The following is a 19,384-nucleotide window of genomic DNA, read 5'->3' on the forward strand; positions in this document are numbered from 1 at the left end:
AAAAGTCCCCTAACTAACATTAGAAGTAAGAAGGCATCAGACTTATTTTGGGGTCAATTTTGAGCCTTCAAAGTGCTCTAGCAACTTACGATTTGCAGGTTAATTTTTCATTTTCGGGATATAGGTTCTTTGGAGCAATAGAAATATTATGGTGTACAAATTTTATATAAGTTCAACAAAAATTGAGCATTTCAATGCAAGAAATTGTTGAAAAAATTAGAAATTTTTTTATTTCAAAAATGCTCGAAAACCACTTAAATGATTTTGGTTTTGATTCCTTTGATCAAAAACTCAAGATTTTGCCTTTCATTTGGTATATGGGAAGTATTGGTTGATATCTTCTAAGTATGTTTATTTGATTCAAATATATGGTCATACGTGCATGCGTTGGTAGTTAGAGAAGGAGACAGAAAGTATGTGTGTGTAGGCATTCCGTCTTTTGAATAACAGATGGCGCAATATTTATTAAAGGCAAAGGTGAAGGGGAATATGTAGAGGAAAAATATGATAAACATAAAAATAAAATCAAAGATAAATATATAGAAAATTATGAGAATGAGGATACCTATAAAAGTAAAGATGAAGATAGAGTAAGAAAGATTAAAATAAAGAAAAGGATATAGACAAATATTTTATCGGTGGACTATTTTGGGATTTTTGAGATTTTCAGAATTCTCGGGACTTATCGATATAATAATTGATATTTTATCGGTTTTGTTGACGATATTTTTTATCGATTTTGTTCAAGAAATTTTTATCGATATTATTAATTTTTCTATCGATATTTTCCGAACTTATCGATATTATAAACGGTATTTTTTATCGATTTTGTTATCGATATTTTAATCGATTTTGTTATAGATTTTCTTATCGATATTTTTATCGATTTTGTTATAGATTTTGCTATCGATTTTGCTATCGATATTGTTATCGATTTTGTTATCGATTACTATCGCTTTTGTTAGCGATATATTTTCTTGGTGTTTGCTTTCGTTTTTGACTTGGATGTGCTCTTACCATATATTCTAACGTATTCTAAGTTTAAATTTAGCGGCTGTGTCTCCGATAACAACCAAGACTAAGGCGCTGGTCTGTTCCTTTTAGCTCCTTTTCATAATTTTGTTTATGGAATGCTGTGTACCCGCTTCAGCTATCAAACAAATTTCTAAATGAAAACCAAAGTAACCAAGGTGTTTATCTCATATTCTCCACTTTTCTTCGCAAATTACTATTCTTCAAAATTAACACTATACCGCCCGGTGTGTCTAATTTAGCACATTTAAATTCCGTGCCTTTCCATTATTCGTTGAGTTGTTGCAGTCATAAAAGTTTTATACTTTTTAAAGGGTTACTTTCTTTAGAAGATTTAACATTTATTTAAAACTCACACTGTGCAAATTTTAGCACACACTACATTATAGGGTAAAAGGTAAAAAAAGTTTATTATTCTGAAATTATTCGATTGTCTACTATTTTATTACCACGTTTTTATAAACTTGCTTTCATGTTTGTCCATATTTCTATACAAACGTTGCGGATATAGTATAGCAAAGAACATACTTATCTAGAATACATACATAGAACGCGCAATACTAGCCTATACATCTACATCGCCTGTAGTTAAATCAATTCATATGCATATACAAGCTATTGGAAAGACACGGGTCTTTAATAAACTCATTATTATTACTGCACCTAAAGATGTGCAACTTTTACGGACATAAATTATAAAATAATTGAAAAGTTTATGCCGTAATGCCCTAAAAATCGCACCGTTGAATATATGACTCCGAAATTTTGTCGATATGCTTATTTGTAATAAAGCTGTATGTGAACCCCAAAAAAGATAGTGTAATCTGTTTATTTTAAAGCATACCTCCAATATTAACCTAACCTCAAAAGTGCATTAAAAAATCGGAGTAATCGTTTAAATTTTGCATATACCTCCAATGCAGACTTTACCTTAAAAATGCCATCAATGCCATCATTAGTATATGAAGTTACGTTGAAAAGCGTTAAGAGTCATAAATATGAGCCTTTTGTTTCAGAAATAGAAAGAAAATATTCTGATCTTTAATTTTTTTATAACCAGTAGAACAAGGAAGACCGCGGGAACAAAGTTTACTACAACAAAAACCCCAAAAATCATAGTTCCAAACCTTGTGCAAAATTAAAGAAGATTCTGCAAAATTTCATTGAAATATTGCACTTTTTATTTACGCTCCCTAGAAAAAAGTTGAGTATACAGTTTTTTAGCCCATTTAATATTAGTATAATAAAGTGCAAGCATGAGGAAGCTACGACTTATTTTCTACTCCTTAGTTCATTTATAGAAACGTGCTATGTACATTTAAATGTATTTTTATATTCGATTTTCTTATCTTACTTTCGTTTTTTTGTCATAATCCAACTGCCGGGTTTCGTAGAGCTTAGAGTTTATTAACTTTTTGTTCCAAATTACGAAATAAATTCCTAACCATTAGTACGTTTATTGTCAATTGGCTGCCTTTTTTAAATATATATTCTTTGCATTTTTTTACCCATTTTTTATTACTTTTTATTCGGTTTTAAATAAGTTTTTAGTAGAGTTTTCCCTACTGATTTGCACACATAAAAACTATTTTTCTCTTTACAGTGTATTTTGTTCAATAGTTTAATTGCTCGCTTTTATACAAATTTCCGTTTGATTGAACTCAATCAACCTCATTTATAACTGTGTTTTTTATTTTAATTTCCGGCCTTTTTTTAATGAACATTTTTTTTTAGTTTTACAAATTGCAGTACACTCGTACACCATTTACGTTCTATTTATTTTTTGTTGTTATTTTTCCATTAAATGAACTCATTGGACCATATCGGACAATTACCTTGCTTTAACGCATACACATTTTTTTTCAATCGCCTCTAAACTTTTCAGTCAACGTTAAACATTTACGTTCACAGTTTTTCTTATTGTTTTTATTATCATTTAAAAAGTTAACAACATTTTTCACCTGTCCCACAAAAGGTCAACCAAGCGAAACGTACGACTATGACAAAGGCGTAGCGCAAAACGTCAAGTAATCACTGGAGCATCACGGTAACGCATCACTTTTGTGGCTTCGCATTGTGCCACAATCGAAACCGCCACAACAACTACATTTAAAAGGGCAGCAACAACAATTACAGCACAGTGGTTAAGTAGTGGCCAATTAAATCTAAGCTTTTCCAACGTAACCACAAACACGCATACAAACTCATTTGAATATCTGCGCTGCTGTGACAATATAATGACAGCGAGGTCAGCGAATCTACGGCATTAACTTAAACTTACTTCGATGTTGCGAATCACTACGAGCGAACAAAGAGAACCACCGTCAGCTGTTCATGCTTCAGCAAGTTTTTGCACGTTTTACGTTCGTTTTATGACACACCCATCCTCCATCTAAATTTGTTAGCATTTACTAAGGATATAGTTTATTTCCCCATCACCGTCAGCTGCCACCAACGCAAAGTAACAGCTTTTCCACAACAATGCTTTCGTATGCCGCAGAGCATAGACGCCTAATTGGTTCTAAAAAAAATATCAAAAAATTCCTGCCTGCCTTTGGCTTTTATATTAATTTATTTTATTAGTTTCTGCGCGGCTCATCGATTTGCGCCCAACGCTAAAAAAAAAAAAAACACACAAAGAATACCTGCACGCAACTCTGCCACCCACTAGCGGCTGTAAAACCAATGGCTGCGCGCAACAAAACTTTGCAAAATAATGTAAAAGCTATAAAAAGTTGCAAACTTAAAACGAAAAGCAACAACAAAACGAAATAGCTACAAATGTGCTAAGTCACGCGCACACACCTTGCCGTTATCCGTTATTCCACGCACAATTTCCACTGCCTTTGGCTTTTCTTACTCATCATTTTCATTTTCATCTATAAGTTTGTATGTCCGTGCGTACGAGTGCTTAACACTTTTTTCCCCTCTTTCTGTTACTTGGCGCACTTGAATTGAATTTGGTACGATTTCCTGCCAAAAATTGGCCGCGTTTCCGCTCACTTACGTTCAGCCACTAACGAACACACACACGCACACTCACAAACGAGCACGTTATAACTGCCTTCCGTTGTGCGTTTGTATGCGTACCCGCATTGATTCGTAAGTTCGTTCACACGCTCGTTTTCGTTCGCAATTTATTTTTTTTTTTGTTTGCTTTTACATCCGTCGCACTTTTCGCGTTTGCCTGCGATTTTCCGCGTTTTCGCTACGTGCTATATATTACCGGCAGCGGCGACGTTCACTTGTAGACTGTTTTTGCCATGTAGAGTCGGGCACATTTTATACCGCAACGATATGAAACGACCAAACGACCGACCCAGCACGTAACCGCCGATGGTTTAAACCAGCCGAGCGCACAAACAGAAAAGCGAGCAAAATGTTTTGGCTAAAAGAACAGCCAGTCGTCGACGGCCAGTTAAGTTGTGCGGCTTCAGTTAACACGCTTCACTTAGTTGTGGCACTGCTTTGTCGACTTGCAGAGGCTTTCTCTTTTTGTCAGTTATTTTCTCTTCATTTCACGCCTTCGAAAATTTTTTGAGCTATTTAAATATCCTGCTTGCACTCTGAGCGCCCATAAATAAAACTCTCTCAGAACCACTTCCTTTATGCGTTTCTCTTTTGCGCTCACTCCTTTGCCTAGTCGATAATGCCGTCAAGTTTCGTCAATTTTTGTAGACTTTTTCCATTGCATTCTGACTATGTAAGCCAGACGTGACTGCTACCAACTCCTTTCACGCCGTCGCCGGTGTGAAGTGTGAATGTGACATTTTCCTGTTGAAAGTACATTTCCTCTTTTTAGCAGCCAGCCAGGCAGGCAGGCAAACAGTCAACCAGTCGATTGCGCCGCCGCTACGCTCAAGAATCAGTGCCAATATGTCAACACGTTCAAGAACATGTTGACATCTTCATAAGTGCTAAGACAGCCATAGAATTAGTTCCTTTACATGGCCACTTACAATTTATATAAAGTCGTATGCATGCTACTACCGCACACATACATATGTATGTATATACATTCAAATATGCTCACATGCACACACACATATGTACATATATCCATAGATACAATCAAGAACATTGGCGTTGACACTCATTCCGGCTTTTCGCTGCTAGATACTTGATCCTTTTTGGGATAAGTGGGAAATATCTTTCATAGTGACAATTTATTTTCACATTTATACACATGTATGTATATGTATGTATATATATGTACATAAAGCACATTTGCTGCAAGAGTGTGATAATCAAAAAAATCAAACACTTCAGAAAAAACGCTTTAGAGTTTTGAATTTACCTATACAAACTCAAAAGGAAAAATTTTGTTTTGGTGAGCTACTGGTAATCGCTACAGCTATGAAATTTTTGCACAACACAGAAGAAGGGACTGTGGTTATTTCCGCATACTTAAATCGATTTTGGTTTATGACACTCTTGCCGCCAGTGCGCGATATGTTCACATCGTCTCCAACAATATGAAAAAATTTTAAATTTTAGAGCAGAAGCAGAAGAATTTTTTATTTTACCTAGAAATGCTAAAAGGCTTCTCAAAAATGCTAGAAATCGCATATTTTTAAACATATGGGCAAATCTCGCGAGTAGTTACATTTTCCGAAAATGGAGACACACTTATCTTAGAAAATGCATTATCTTCAGTTTTGTGTAAAAAACAAGTTTCCAACGCGAAATTGTATTTAACTGAAAATTTAAAAAAAGGTATAGGTAGATACTAAAAAAGTAAAAATAACCACTCGTGTTTATATACCCGTAGTTGCGTATGTTACGTATACGCTCCGTAGCAGCATACGCAGTCATCTAGCACGTTTACTCGCACGCCTTAACTTAAAAGTCATATTATTTAAAAGTAATTAAATAGTGGCATTTAGGATATTTATACAGCATTCCTTATGCACATATATATTACTTTCTTCATGTATATAACAATTTTAGAATGAATATCGAGTGTGCCAATAAAAATAATTTTAAAAATGGAATTTTAGTTTCTCAAATTTTATATAGTCAGTTTTCGCCTCTTTTTGCATTTGGCAACACACTAGTTTTATTGCACTAGATCCGTTCGTTTTGGCACGAATAACATTTTCACCGTTTAATTTTAACATTTTGCAGTATCCTAAATTATTAAAATTTAAAAAAAAGTCGTAAAATTTCAAAAATTACAAAATAGCTGCAACGGATATTCTGTATGATGCCATTTTTTTTATAATTTCGTGGTAAACTCTTGAAACTTCGCAGTAATATTGTATTTGGTGCCGGCGTCCGTTGCCTGTAATATGAACATTCTATTTGAAAACTACCTGAAGTTATTATTATTAAAAACAGCAATTATATTTGTTCGAGTAACCATGAAAAAACTAGTTATTTCGGTATTTTTTCGTCTTAGTAAACCATTTGACCCGGCATCTGACGGGTGGTATGTAATAAACCCCAGCATCGTACCTTTCCTATGGCCTCTTCTAGCTTCATTCAGCCCCGTTGCACAGTGTTTCGACTATATGGAGGCAGGTGGAAATAATAGTACACCTGGGCCGATTTCACTGAAACATGAAATGTGCTCTATTTAGTTTTACTTAGAAATAGAGAATTATGAAATTTTGTAAAGCTGGAATAATTGTAGAGGTCTTGTGGGCGGAAACACTAAATCTCGTCCGATTTCGATCAAATTTAGTTTGTAGGCTTTATTTTATTAGAGAAACCTAAATATAACATATGGGGAAGATTGGATCACTATAACGTCCAAAACTCACAAAAAATCTGGGCTCAGTAATTAAATATGACGGAATTTTGGGTAATTTTTGTTTTCTGCTTTCCACTCTTAGAAAACAAAGGTTATACTATAAAATGACTTAGGTGTAGGTTTTTCATTGTTCGAAAGATTCTTTTCGCGAAATTATGCAAAAAGAAACTGAAAATCAAAAATTAAGAAAATCAAAAATTATATATATTTGCAAAGTCGCGCTCATAGATCAAGTTATATATTCGAAAATTACATAAAATTCTCTAAAACATTCAACCAATTTCAAGACCTGACGGACCGGTACTCACACTTTTTTTTACTAATAATCTTTAGCATCTACATTTCAAAGTAAATCTTTCGGTAATAAAATGGGAAAATACCAAAAAAATGATAAATACCTTCCTTCACCTGAATATTCCACGACATTTAAATAATTAATTACAGTTTAAAAAGAAACACTTCCTTTAATGGGTTAATCGCCAAAGGCAACTAAACTGATTAGTCGGTATCGCGTCCATTCCCGTATTTTTTTGGAAATGTATCGTTCGTGAAGAAGGGGGCAAGAGAGTAAATAATGTAAAATTTGGTATTTATGACTTTTACTTTTCTCTCTCTAAGTCCAACCGGTTTCTTTATCAACTGTCACCATGACTTTTATCTACCTGCCTCCATATAGTCGAAACACTGTGCGTTGTAAGCGGTTTCTAAGTGGCTTTTTTTTACCCGCACTGTGGGGCGGTACGAGTGCCTAATAATAAAAAGAAGAAGACGGATTGTGAGATATGGCTTAAACGGTTTTTCTATTCACTCTCAGCATTACGCCATTACAATGTTATAATATCGGATTTAAAAAAATATTTTGTAGCCGAAGCTATTCAAATTTAAATTATATACTTTAAAAATTTTACATCCCAAAACCTGACCTCACGTTTAATTTCTCACTGTCACTTTTCCAAATGCCCATCATTTCACTTTCATTGACTCTTCAACACGGAAACAGCTGCAGACTACAAAGCAGCAAGCAAATTGCCAAACATTAGCACTTTTCGCTCATAAAAAGCGAATTGAGCAAAAATTTCGGTCGAGTAAATAAAAGCAAAGCCTGAAAATTAGGCGCGGCCCAAAACGACTAGCTCTAAAGGTCATTTGGATAGTCGCTAGGTTAACTATACATTTTTGCCTACATTCAGCGCAGACATATTTCAAATACTTAGTGGAACTATAGTAACTATATACATATACAACTACATAAGCACATTTTTACATACATGTTTATTTTTACAACTACTACTTTTAGGGGGAAAAGCGCGCAATAACTAACTAAAAATTACGCTTATTTTCAAAGCTTGGCAACTAACTACATAACTCTCTGTTTGCATGGTAATTTTCCACTAGCAGCGTTGAAGCGCGTTTCCGGCGATTTGCTGATTTGTTAAGTGCCAGCGAATGTTGAGCTACTTCTAGCCGCTCCCGCCCTACCCAAGTGTTTTAGGTATTTATTTTCTGACTCCATTTATGGACGTACATATGTATATACATATGTATGTTTGTATGTTTTTGCGGCTAGTTTTATCAGTTCATTGCCATTTTCGGTGCTTTCTTTCAACTTGCTTTGTTCGCGAAATTCGCGTCGTTGCCATCACCATCGCCGCACAGTGGTTCAAAATTGACATTTTGTGGTCACAATTAACTGGAGTCTTTTTTTTTAATGAGCTAATAAATTTTACAAGAGGGCAGTTAAATCTGATTTTTTAATTGTTGTTTGTTTGTATTAAACTTTTTTGTGCAAAGTGCAGAAAAAGTAGCAATTTAAAAAAAAAAAGTTCTCGTGTTCCATTTCATAAATGTGACATAATAGACTTTAGTTGAAAACAATTATAGGGTTCTCCAAAATGAAAAAAACTTTTGCATGAAAAATTTTAAATGTTATAAAAAAAAAGTTACCAAAATTAAAAAAAATGTTGAGCTTTCCGAAAAGTGTTGGGTATGCAGTTTTATAGATAATAAAATTTTAGTATTATAAATTAAAATTTGCAAGTGGCTAAGAGGTCTCGTTGGTTTTTCGTAATTCTTTCCGCTAACATTTCGAGCACATCTGCATGCTACATGGGAAATAGAAACGTTTGCTTACATATTCATAAAAATCAACGCGAACTCTTAGCCAATTGCACTCTAATGATCTATAAAACTGCATACCAAAATTAAAAAAAAAAAACCAAAAAAAAAATGAAATTTGGTAAACATTTTTTTTTGAACATTTAAATTTATTTTCATTTTGGGAGAAACCTGCAATTATTTACAACTAGTTTTTGCTATGCAAAATTCATTAACTGCAACATCAGAATCGATTTTCTTCTAAATTGCTACTTTTTCGACTTTTTCTGCACTTTGCACTAAAAAATTTAATACAAACAAACAAACATTCGAAAATCGGGCTCAATTGGTCTCTTGTAAATTTTATTAATTTTCATTTAAAAAAAAACATCAATGAAAAATTAAGGCTCCAGTGAATTTTGAACAGTAAATGCCAGTTTTAAACCACTGTGCGACAGTGCCACAACTGTGGTCGTGCCGCGGCTTTGATGGTTTTGTGGTGCAGCATAAGCGCATAGCAACACAGTACAGCTTAAAAAATTTGTGTTTTTTTGTTAGTTTTAATATTTGCCTGCTCGACTTTGTTGTGCAAATTTGTGCGTGTTTTTGTTGTTGTTGGTTTTCGGCATGCGTTAACCACATGCCACGCGTTCTCTGCACCGCCACAATAATCTTTATGACAACGCATTTGAATGTCACTCTTGTTGTCGTTGTTGTTGTTGTTGCCGCTACTGCCATTCCATTTATTTTATAGGCATTAACATTGGCCTTGTTGTTGTATGCGCGGCATGATAATATGTATCATCGTTGCTGCTGAATTAATTCGCCACTGATACCAGCGACACATACCAGCATGTCAGCCAATTTGCTGTTAATGTTGGTTTGGTTGCTGTATTACTATTGTTGTTGTTATTTTTGTTGCTTTTGCTGGTTTTTCCGCAGCGATTGGCTTCTGTTTTTTGCCATATCTGCTGTCTATGTAAGTACATACATACCTGTTTCTGCTAATGCGACTGGTGGCAAGCGTGTTGTTGCTGTAGCTGCTGGTGGCCGCCGACGCCGCCGACGCCGCCGATAGCACACCATGTTCGGGTCGTATTTTCACGTCATTAAGAGGTGTCATTCCAACAATGCATACATACATACATACCTGGCACATACTTTCCGAATGTTGGCTTGTTAGTGTCACTTTGCCTCGATTTACAACATCTATACTTCCTCTATTCGACACATTTCCTGTGTTTGTTGGCTACCCGGCAACCCGGCTACCCCGCTACAAGCGTTAGCGCCTGCTGAGTTGCTATTTACTGGCATTATGTCGACATAATTTTTGCCTTTTTTGCGATAACACAGATGCTGGCGGACCTTATAGCATCGCCCCCCCCCCGCCACCCCCTAATTAACAAAGAGGCACTCGACCGGTCCCCTTGCTTCATTCACCTTTCACCACACTCTTTTCCCCCAGCACTCTTTGTTGTACACGCACACAGCACTTTCTTGCCGGGGTGCCTGTTGGCAAATGTCAAAGCGCCAAGCCACTAATTCGACACTCGCTAATGAGCAACCACAAAACTGTCACACATAACCGGCTATAAAGTGTCTCACTTTATTTGGAGCATTTGCATTTTGGGCCCTTCGCGGCTCATAAACACTTTAAATTTCATTTTTTTTTTATTATACCTTTTAGAAGCACCTCACCCCACTTGTGATAATGAATCGTCCATTTAAGACCTACATAAATTGTTCCATAAAGGTGACAGGCGAGCAGCTTTGAATATAAAAGAGAATATTTCGCAGGCGGCAACACTTGATGGCCACAAGTCTTCCGCGAGCTCTAAATTTGCCTTTTATCGCAAGTACTTACTTAGTAATGTTACATTTATTCTTGTATATATGTACATAAGTATTTATTTGTTCTTTTTATTTACTTTTTTTCTTTCTCCGGCATAGCGTTGCCATTGTAAAACTGTCAATAAGTGGTGTGATGTAATAACTTTGGGAGAAAGTAATTTGGTGTAAACGTTTTAGTTTGGTATATTTATTGTTGAAGCTAGAAATTTCAGTGAAGTGACTTTTGTCGGTCGTTGGAACAAACGTCACTGTTGGCAGTTATATATTTGAAGTAGTAAAGGACTTTGGGCATTAGCAGCGCTACGGCGGCCAGATTGAAAATGACTGAGAAAAAAGTGGTGTTTTCGGAGTACAAAAAAAACAAACTAAATGCTTACACTCATGGTCATAATAATAGGTCCAGAATTCAAAATGACATTGTTTGCAATTTACGTTTATTTATTTATTTTTAATTATTTTCATTTAAAAAATAGTTCGATCCAAGGCGAATTTATATAACGTGGTGTTATTAGATCAGCTTGTTCACCTCACGGCTTCGAAAGTCAAATTTACTCTGATGTCACTAATTTAAAAATGATTTCAAAAATTCAGAGAAATGTGCTTAGAGAAGAAATATGGGTGTTAAATTAAAGACGAGATCCTGCAGAATTTAGCAGATTCAAGTTTTTGGTGCATAAGTAATGGTAAGTATTGAAAATGTCCGTTTAAAATTCTATCCTCGAAATTTCGCAATATTTGTTTTTGATAAAATTATACGTAAAGGGCTTATATAAACTCGGTAACATCCTCAAACTTTATCAGCTTCTCCTCCTTCTAACTTTATCAGCTTAAAAACTTACCGATTTGACCGTCCTTGTGAATCCAAAAAATTTTAATTTTTTTATATAGATACTAAAGAAACTTCGTCTTGCATTTGGCACCCATATTTTTATTCTATATTGCATACAATTTTTTAAGTAATTTTTAGAATTAATTATTAATAATTTTAAATCACAAAGTCCTTTAAAATAAATCCTGACATCAGAGAGAAAAAAAAAACGCCACTTTAAATAAAAGTAGGCTTCAAACACATTTATTTATTATTTATTTTCTGGTAGGAGAGCTTCTCAAACAATATAGAAGAAATTTTTTCGGGTTAATTTGTTGAAAAGAATGAATGTCTAAATCCCGGGACTAATCATTATTTTTAAAATTTTATTTAAAAAATCGACAAGTTGTCGTCGTCGTAAAACAATTTAAACTATACTCACGTATTGTGTTCGTATGTCCTACTGGAATTTGCAATAATTTTTATTTTTCGACTTTAATCAATAATGATTAAAAATAATAATTAATGTTTTTTTTTCTCAGAAAATTATTATTACTTGATTTTAATTTTTTCAATCAAAAATAATGAATATTTTATGATTTTTATTTTTTCGCTAAAAGACAAAAATTATTATTGAGTTTTATTTTTTCACTTAAGAATAATGACTATTCAAATGTCAGGTTGCGTCTGTATGGCGTTTTCAATTCTATAAATAATCTTAACATTTAAGTTGAAAAATAAAACTCAAAAATAATCATCATCTCTGAGTGAAAAAATAAAAATCATAAAATAATCATTATTTGCGATCGAAAAAATAAAAATCAAATAATAATTAATTTTGTTGAGTAAAAAAAAACTTAATGATAATTATTATAATAAAATAATAATGAAATGCTGATTTAAATCATATTACTCATAATAATTGCCGTCCCTGTAAATATTGGTTTCAAAGTTTGCACAAAGTTCACAAAAAATTAATCAAACTTCAAAATATGCCCATTAAAATTTCAAACGCTTTATTCAGAATTTTCAGAAAATTTTCGAGTACGCAGATTTGTTGTCCATTCAGCATTTGCTCCGTATAACGTACATACATACATATGAACAAAATCTAGTTTTATAGGGAAGAAAATTTGCACACCCTCGACAAACAAAAAAAAAATCTAAAAAGAGCGGCGGGATCTGAGTGCTTTTTAGTACAGAAAGAAAAGCGTGTGCGAAAAGATCCATACTAATGCCAAAGTTTCAGGCGAGTGTGCTAAGCGGCGATGTCGGTGAAATCCAGGCAGAGCTGGAATCGACAAGATTCGTCATACCAGACTACAAAGAGTCTCTGCCGAGCTTGGAAAGAACAGAAGATTATCTGGTTGTTCCAGTCAGGCGGTGCTGATGCTCAACAAGGAGTGTATGCCGGCCTTGGAAAGGACAGACCGCGTCACTAAATATGGGTTCGACAACATCAGGGTTAGGGTTTACAGCAACGCCATCAGAGAGGACGTGCTTTAAGAGCAGCCTTATCTGGTAGACGATCCGATGGACGAATGTGCGCTCTCCACATCCTCAGGGGAGAGGGGTTGCTGTTTTTGAGTTCTGGCGGAAAACAGATAAGTTGCTGTTTTTTTACAACGCAGAGAACTTCACAGCTCCATAGAAGAGGCAGTCGGAATAGGTCAAGATATGGGGCAGGTCCAGCAAAAACATCTACGCCATAGTAAAGCTTCTCATCAAACACAGTCTACGTTGTTCTAGTCCAATACATCATAAATATAGCATACCGGTATTTGTTCAATAATTAAATTACCACCATTGGCATGAAGAGTACTTTAGTAAAACAAAGGGCCTGAAAGTACCAAATATTTTACTTCTAATCAATTTAGTGACGAGGACGTCGCCATTAACATCCTGAACATATATATGTAAGTACACCCAATTCTTTCGAACTTCCAAGTTACACGTGCAAAAAGCAATGTGTATCCTAATACGCGTAAACTTTCCATTCTTTTTCTATACTTTCACTGAAATTCCCTTCAAAATTAACTCAGTGTTTGCCTTATCAGTTCAAGTGACTTGGAAAATTAAATATATCCAGAAACAAAGGCAAGCTGTTCCGTTCACCAACAACATCTCTACTCGACTGCTACACCAAGTGAAAGAGCATTAAGAATAGCTGCTTTTTTTAGTGCAATTTCGTGACACTGTCACTTGCGCTGGTCTTTCAAATGCAACGCTGCAAAAATGTGATAAGTTCAAAAATTCGTCAGTTTGAATATCTCGTTTCCATTATGTCTTAGCTCGGCGTTTTTCAGCCAGCTCAACAAACGCTTTCCCCTTCAGCCACTTCTACTTATAGTAATTTAGCGCTTTTCCACTCTGTGCTGCTAAAAGGTACATACATACATAATTCTTAAATGAGCACAACAAAAATAAAAGCAAAAAAATACGACGTCTGGTGCTTTTCCTGGCGTTGTCGCTGTTGCTTGTGCTGGTGCTATAGTGCATACAATTTTCAGTCGCCATGCTTCCGCTTCCGTTTGCAATTTACCTCCAAAAAAATTGACCCACCTACCCAATTGCTCCTGCTACTCCTTCAGTTCTTCCACCTAGCTAGTAAGCTACTTCACTTTACATATTTTTTCTCTTTTTTTGTTGTTGAAATTTCGTACTTATTCGCTTTTCTTTGGATATCATTTACTTTCACAGCTGCGTCGTATTGCCTGACACCTTGTAATTTCTCTCTAATTTCATGCTGCCGCTGCGTTACGCTGTGCATGCAAAAAGATGATAGCTAAATAGGAGCCGCGTGAAAGCTTTATAGAAAAACTAAATTTTGAAATTGTAAAATGACTGTGTAATTTCAAGCTCCAGCTCCGCATACTCCCCCGGCTATGAGCTCATGCCCCAACCTGGAACTTGACTCCGGCTACCCAAATTGGTTTGTTTGCTTGTATGTTTGCCATTTTTCTTTGCATTCTATTGTGCAAATCATTTTATTGTCACAGTTTCGTGAAAGTGCGAGAGTTTTGATATATTTAATAGGCTTAACGGATGAGCCGCACCCGAGCTGAATAGCGCTGCGCTCAAACTTAGCTTCATCTCTAGCACTAGTAGTATTTTTGGCGTTGCCTACAATTTTTTGTTTTTTTTCTGTTTTACTCTTTTTCCGTTTCTTCTTTGTTTTCAGTTTTTGCACAAAATATCTGCTTTTCCATGATTTGCGTATTTACTACTTAGTACTGTTGAGTGATTTTGTTTGCCTTTTGTCGATATTTTACGGTGTCTTTAACTCGAATTCTATTTATGTACTTCCCACTGTCAGCTGACAATCGACTATCAGTAAAAACCATTGCCGCCCTCGCGGCAAACAACCTGTGCTCTCACATATTCCGCAATTACAACAATTCGCTAATAGAGTATTCTGGCAATCAGTCAACAGGAGCTTTGCTATGCTCAGCTTAGCTTAATTTGTGTGAAATGTTGAGTGTCTGTGATTGAATGTGAATGAATTATTTTGCGCAACTACATACATATATTCATACATACATACATATTTAAGAGGCGGAGATTGACTTTTCATACCCATTTGAAATTATCTAAACTGGTAGCATTGCAGCTGGGGATTAAGTTTAATTACTTTTATTTGTGTGTGCTGTGATGAGCGCATCACGCATTGTTGCATGAAATTCGCAAATTTTTATGTGAAATTTAATTATTTGTTAGCTACAGTTCAGTGACCAAAGCTAATTTGGTTTAGATGCGATTATTATTATATGAAGTCGGTTTTGTTTTTTGCTTAAAAATTACTTGTTTGTATTTTGTTGTAAAAATGTAGCGCATTATGTAACCAGCTCCATATAAATCTACGTTAACGCAATTTTTAGAAATTCTTTTTGAAAACAAATACAACTTAAGTTTAGACTTTTTTCATTATTTTAATTTTTCTATATGCTTTTACAGCTTTTAACTTTTGGGATACTTTTTGGCCATTTTGAATTGTCGTGAGTTGAGCTTTCGCATAAACCAACTCGACTGTCAAATCATTGTTAAATTTATACAACCCTGAATCACGTCTCCCACCGATAACTTTTAGCCGATGATACCAAGCCTCAACATTGTTTTGTGTTCTAAGGAAATGGATGCTTATTGACTCATCGTGCACTGACCAAAATTATTGTGAATACTTTGGCTGAAATTCTTCTACAAAAATGTAATTTCTTTCAAACACAATATTATAATTTAATGCATTTTGTTAATATTAACTATATATAGGTATATTTGCTTTAAGGAACTCTGTATTGGAAAAATCGGAAAACCATGTGGATATAAAAAGTGCACATTGTTTTATTTATCCATATAGTTTAACGATTTTTGCATAGGGAGGTTTGCAATACAGAATCTTGCAATACATAGTTTTGCTATGTAGAGTTTTGAACAGGCAATTTTATATACACAATTTTAAATACGGGATATTGACCCATAATAATTTTGTACCCAATCCGTATACTCATATATTTTTATAAACAGATGCGTTTTCAATACTGATATTATGTTCTTATCTTATTTTATTCATATTCGATATATATATGTGTTATCGATATTTTGGATGAAATATTTATCGCTTTTCACAAACATCCTTACTCATTATATTTCTATCGATGTGATTATGTTTATTTTTGGTTAATGGGTTACATATCGCTTTTTTAACTTTTAGTTCCACATATTATAGTCGATAAGTTATTTATATTGATAACAATGTCGTTCATATTCAATTCCGAATTTTATTGCAAAAGACCCTATCTCAGAATTTGGTTGAAGAATGCCCTATCTCAGAATATAAGTAAACTTAAGAAAAAACCGCAAGATACATATCAATGATTTTTATTACATGAATCAATCAACGAAATAATCAGTATTTGTCCAATTGAAAGTAAACATTAAGCCAACTAAATGGCATTTCTGTCTGTCACACTCAAGTAGCGACTGGCCGATGGTGTATTTAAGTCGATGACTGGCACTCAGTCGCACAAGCGAGTTGTCAATAAAAAATATCTAACTAAGCTGCTAGATAATAACTGTCAAGTGACGAAAGGCAATTTTGATAGCTTTTTGGGCCGAAAGTCTTCTACAATTCTGAACCTTAAGGTTTAATACAGCTTCGTGTCAATTGCCACTGCCAGATTGAAAATGCAAAATAATGTTTCATTTACTAAAAGATACATTTATCAATATATTTATGAACTTAGGTTCGTTCTTTAAATACGCTTCGAACCTATGCGCTGTGTATTAACAGCTGCCATGTCATGCACATTCCCTCTCAGTTTTATCAGACGCATATCAAAAGCTGTTGGCAGGTATTATCAATGTCTGCTCGTTCTGAGAGAATGATTGACAAGTGGCTTGGAGGGTTGACTTTCGAAAATAGTTACTTCTATTTATAAATTGAAGTATAGTAGTATGTGCATGTGTACTTATGTATAAGAATATTTTGGAACACTGTTGTGCTTACACACATATGATGTATACTTAATTTTCAATGTGTAAAAATTAAAAAAAAATCTCGGCTCATTCCATGGATAATCACCGTTATTTGTCGAAATTAATTAGAAATTCACATTTCTACAATATATTTTGCATCGTAACTAGGTATATTAGTATGAGTACATATGCATATGGAAACCCTATTTATTATTAAAATTAAACACCAACCGAACTGTATAAAAAATCAAAATATTATTATTAAAAATATTTGAAATACAAAGGACGCCATAGATAGATATATATCCTTAAAACAAAATAAGAATGGCATGCAATGATGCTAGAAAAATTCATAAAATATTAGAGCGAAATAAATTCACGCATCGAATAGCATTTCATCAATGCTCTACTTACTTACCTATTACATGTCTCCAATTAATTAGAGCGCGCAATGATGCATATCTGCATACGTATGTATGTGTTCGCGCAGCATGGTTAGCAGCAACTCAGTGATGCAGTGATGCAGTGAATGCAGCCGCGCCTATATTTGCCAATGTTGCAGCCACACAACTGACCGCAATGGCCTTGAGCAGCACAAAAGTTGTGTTAATGAGAATGAAAATACTTTTTATGCATACATACAGACAAACGAATTGCATGTAAATGCGATTGTGGACTCACATTAATTTTGTATGTACATAGATATATAGGTGTATGTAGATGACAGGGAACAACAGTAGAAACTCCCAACCTTTGCCTATTGGCAAATTAATGAACTGATCGAAAAAAGGTAAAAGGTGAAAAAAAAATGCCAACTTTTGATCGTATTTTACGATTGTTGCTGTAATAGGTTCAAGGAAATTATCGACTAATTGGCTGTGTGAGCATTGGGACGTTGTGAAATAAGAGCGAAATTAAAATGACAAACATTTCATTACACCCCAATACAAAGACTTTGATTGCGCTAATGAAAATTTCTGTCAATGTCACATTTGCAATTATTCTAATATACAAACAAAAAGTAGATATATGTAAATAGCTTTATTTATTTGCAAACGTTCTTTTTCGTGCCAGTTTTTCATTGAGGTTTGCATTATCAAAGCAAGTTCCACAAGAAATAAGTTGGGATAGTCCCCCTTACCTTTCCGATACAGACTGCAGATATCAGACCCTGTGGGAATTTAGAAGTCATCATTGAAGACCCTACAAAGTGTAAACCAGGCGAAATATTGCATTTAAGCCTACAACTCACCTGACCCACCTCCCTTTGAGTAAAGGCATTAATTGATGGTAAATAGTTTTAGCAGATATTGGCATCGTCGGCACAGTCAGTTAGCGGTAAACCTATTCTCGCATCGCTCAGCGCCGCACAGTGTGGAAATTGAACTTTTCTCGGGACAAATTCTAATAATAGCGTTTTAAGGCTTTTGAGGTCCTTTTCAATGATCAAAGTTATGGGGTTTTCATTTTTTACCTGAAAACTGTATGTAGTGAACTTTTTAAAAAGTCTTTAACACACATTTTTACTGTCTTTACATCAAGGAATCCATTTCTATGGGCAAAGGAACCAAAAACGCATTAAAAAAATTTTGTTTAAGAGTTCATTGCATTTTTTTTCTTGGCCAAAAAATATTAAAAATCAAACATTTTACTCTTGAAGGTCATTCTAAAGGTCACATTGAATAACAAATTACCTTAACCTTCAAAATAACCTTTTGTTTAACTAAGAATTTTGAAAAAACAAGTAATTTTTAAACAAAAAACCAAACCAACTTCAATTCTCACATAAAAATTTACGATAACCGTTAATTTCTTCATGATCCAATAATTGTATCTAAACCAAAATTATATGGGACCAGCCTTTCTGAGCAACCAGCTTTCCGATAAAAAAAGTCTGTAGAAATCGGCTAGCTTATCTTTTGTAATAATGGTGAGGGAATATTTGTTTTTTTTTTTTGTTTCCTTACCTATGCCTTTCAATAAATCGGTGCTGAATATTTCGTTGCGCCACCATTTATAATTAACTAAAAGTCAGCCATAAACTTGTTTGCGACATTAAATGGGTTTCCATTCAAATGATGAAATTCTTCTCAAGCATGACCAACTACTGACACACTGCGTGCTTCATTTATCGGTCAAACAGATATAATTTCTTGACAAGTGATACATATAATACGGAGCAAAGAAGTTCCTAGGCAAAAGAGAGTGGCAGTCGGCATATCAAAGATCAAACTTAACCCACCAACATACCTTAACTGACATACTGACGTACACACAAACATGCAATGAATGATATGGGTTATACTACTTCTAACTGCGAATTTTCAAAACTTGGGTATTTAAAAAATGTGCGAATTTCTTTACTACAGACA

The 19,384-nt window shown here is 34.5% G+C and overlaps 1 protein-coding gene across 1 annotated transcript in view; it reads right to left on the reverse strand.

Annotated features, from left to right (window-relative positions):
* LOC108361960 (uncharacterized) overlaps positions 1–4,265 on the reverse strand; it is an 85,165-nt gene extending 80,900 nt beyond the window's left edge. Inside the window, exon 1 of the mRNA XM_017614755.1 lies at positions 3,838–4,265. The gene's annotated coding sequence lies outside the window, so the exon portion shown is untranslated. The remainder of the gene's footprint in view (positions 1–3,837) is intronic.
* Between the last annotated feature and the right edge of the window lie 15,119 nt (positions 4,266–19,384).

Source organism: Rhagoletis zephyria, unplaced genomic scaffold (genome assembly GCF_001687245.7).
Source record: "Rhagoletis zephyria isolate East Lansing unplaced genomic scaffold, Rhagoletis_zephyria_1.1 Rzeph_scaffold_00890, whole genome shotgun sequence".
NCBI classification, from domain to species: Eukaryota; Metazoa; Arthropoda; class Insecta; order Diptera; family Tephritidae; genus Rhagoletis; species Rhagoletis zephyria.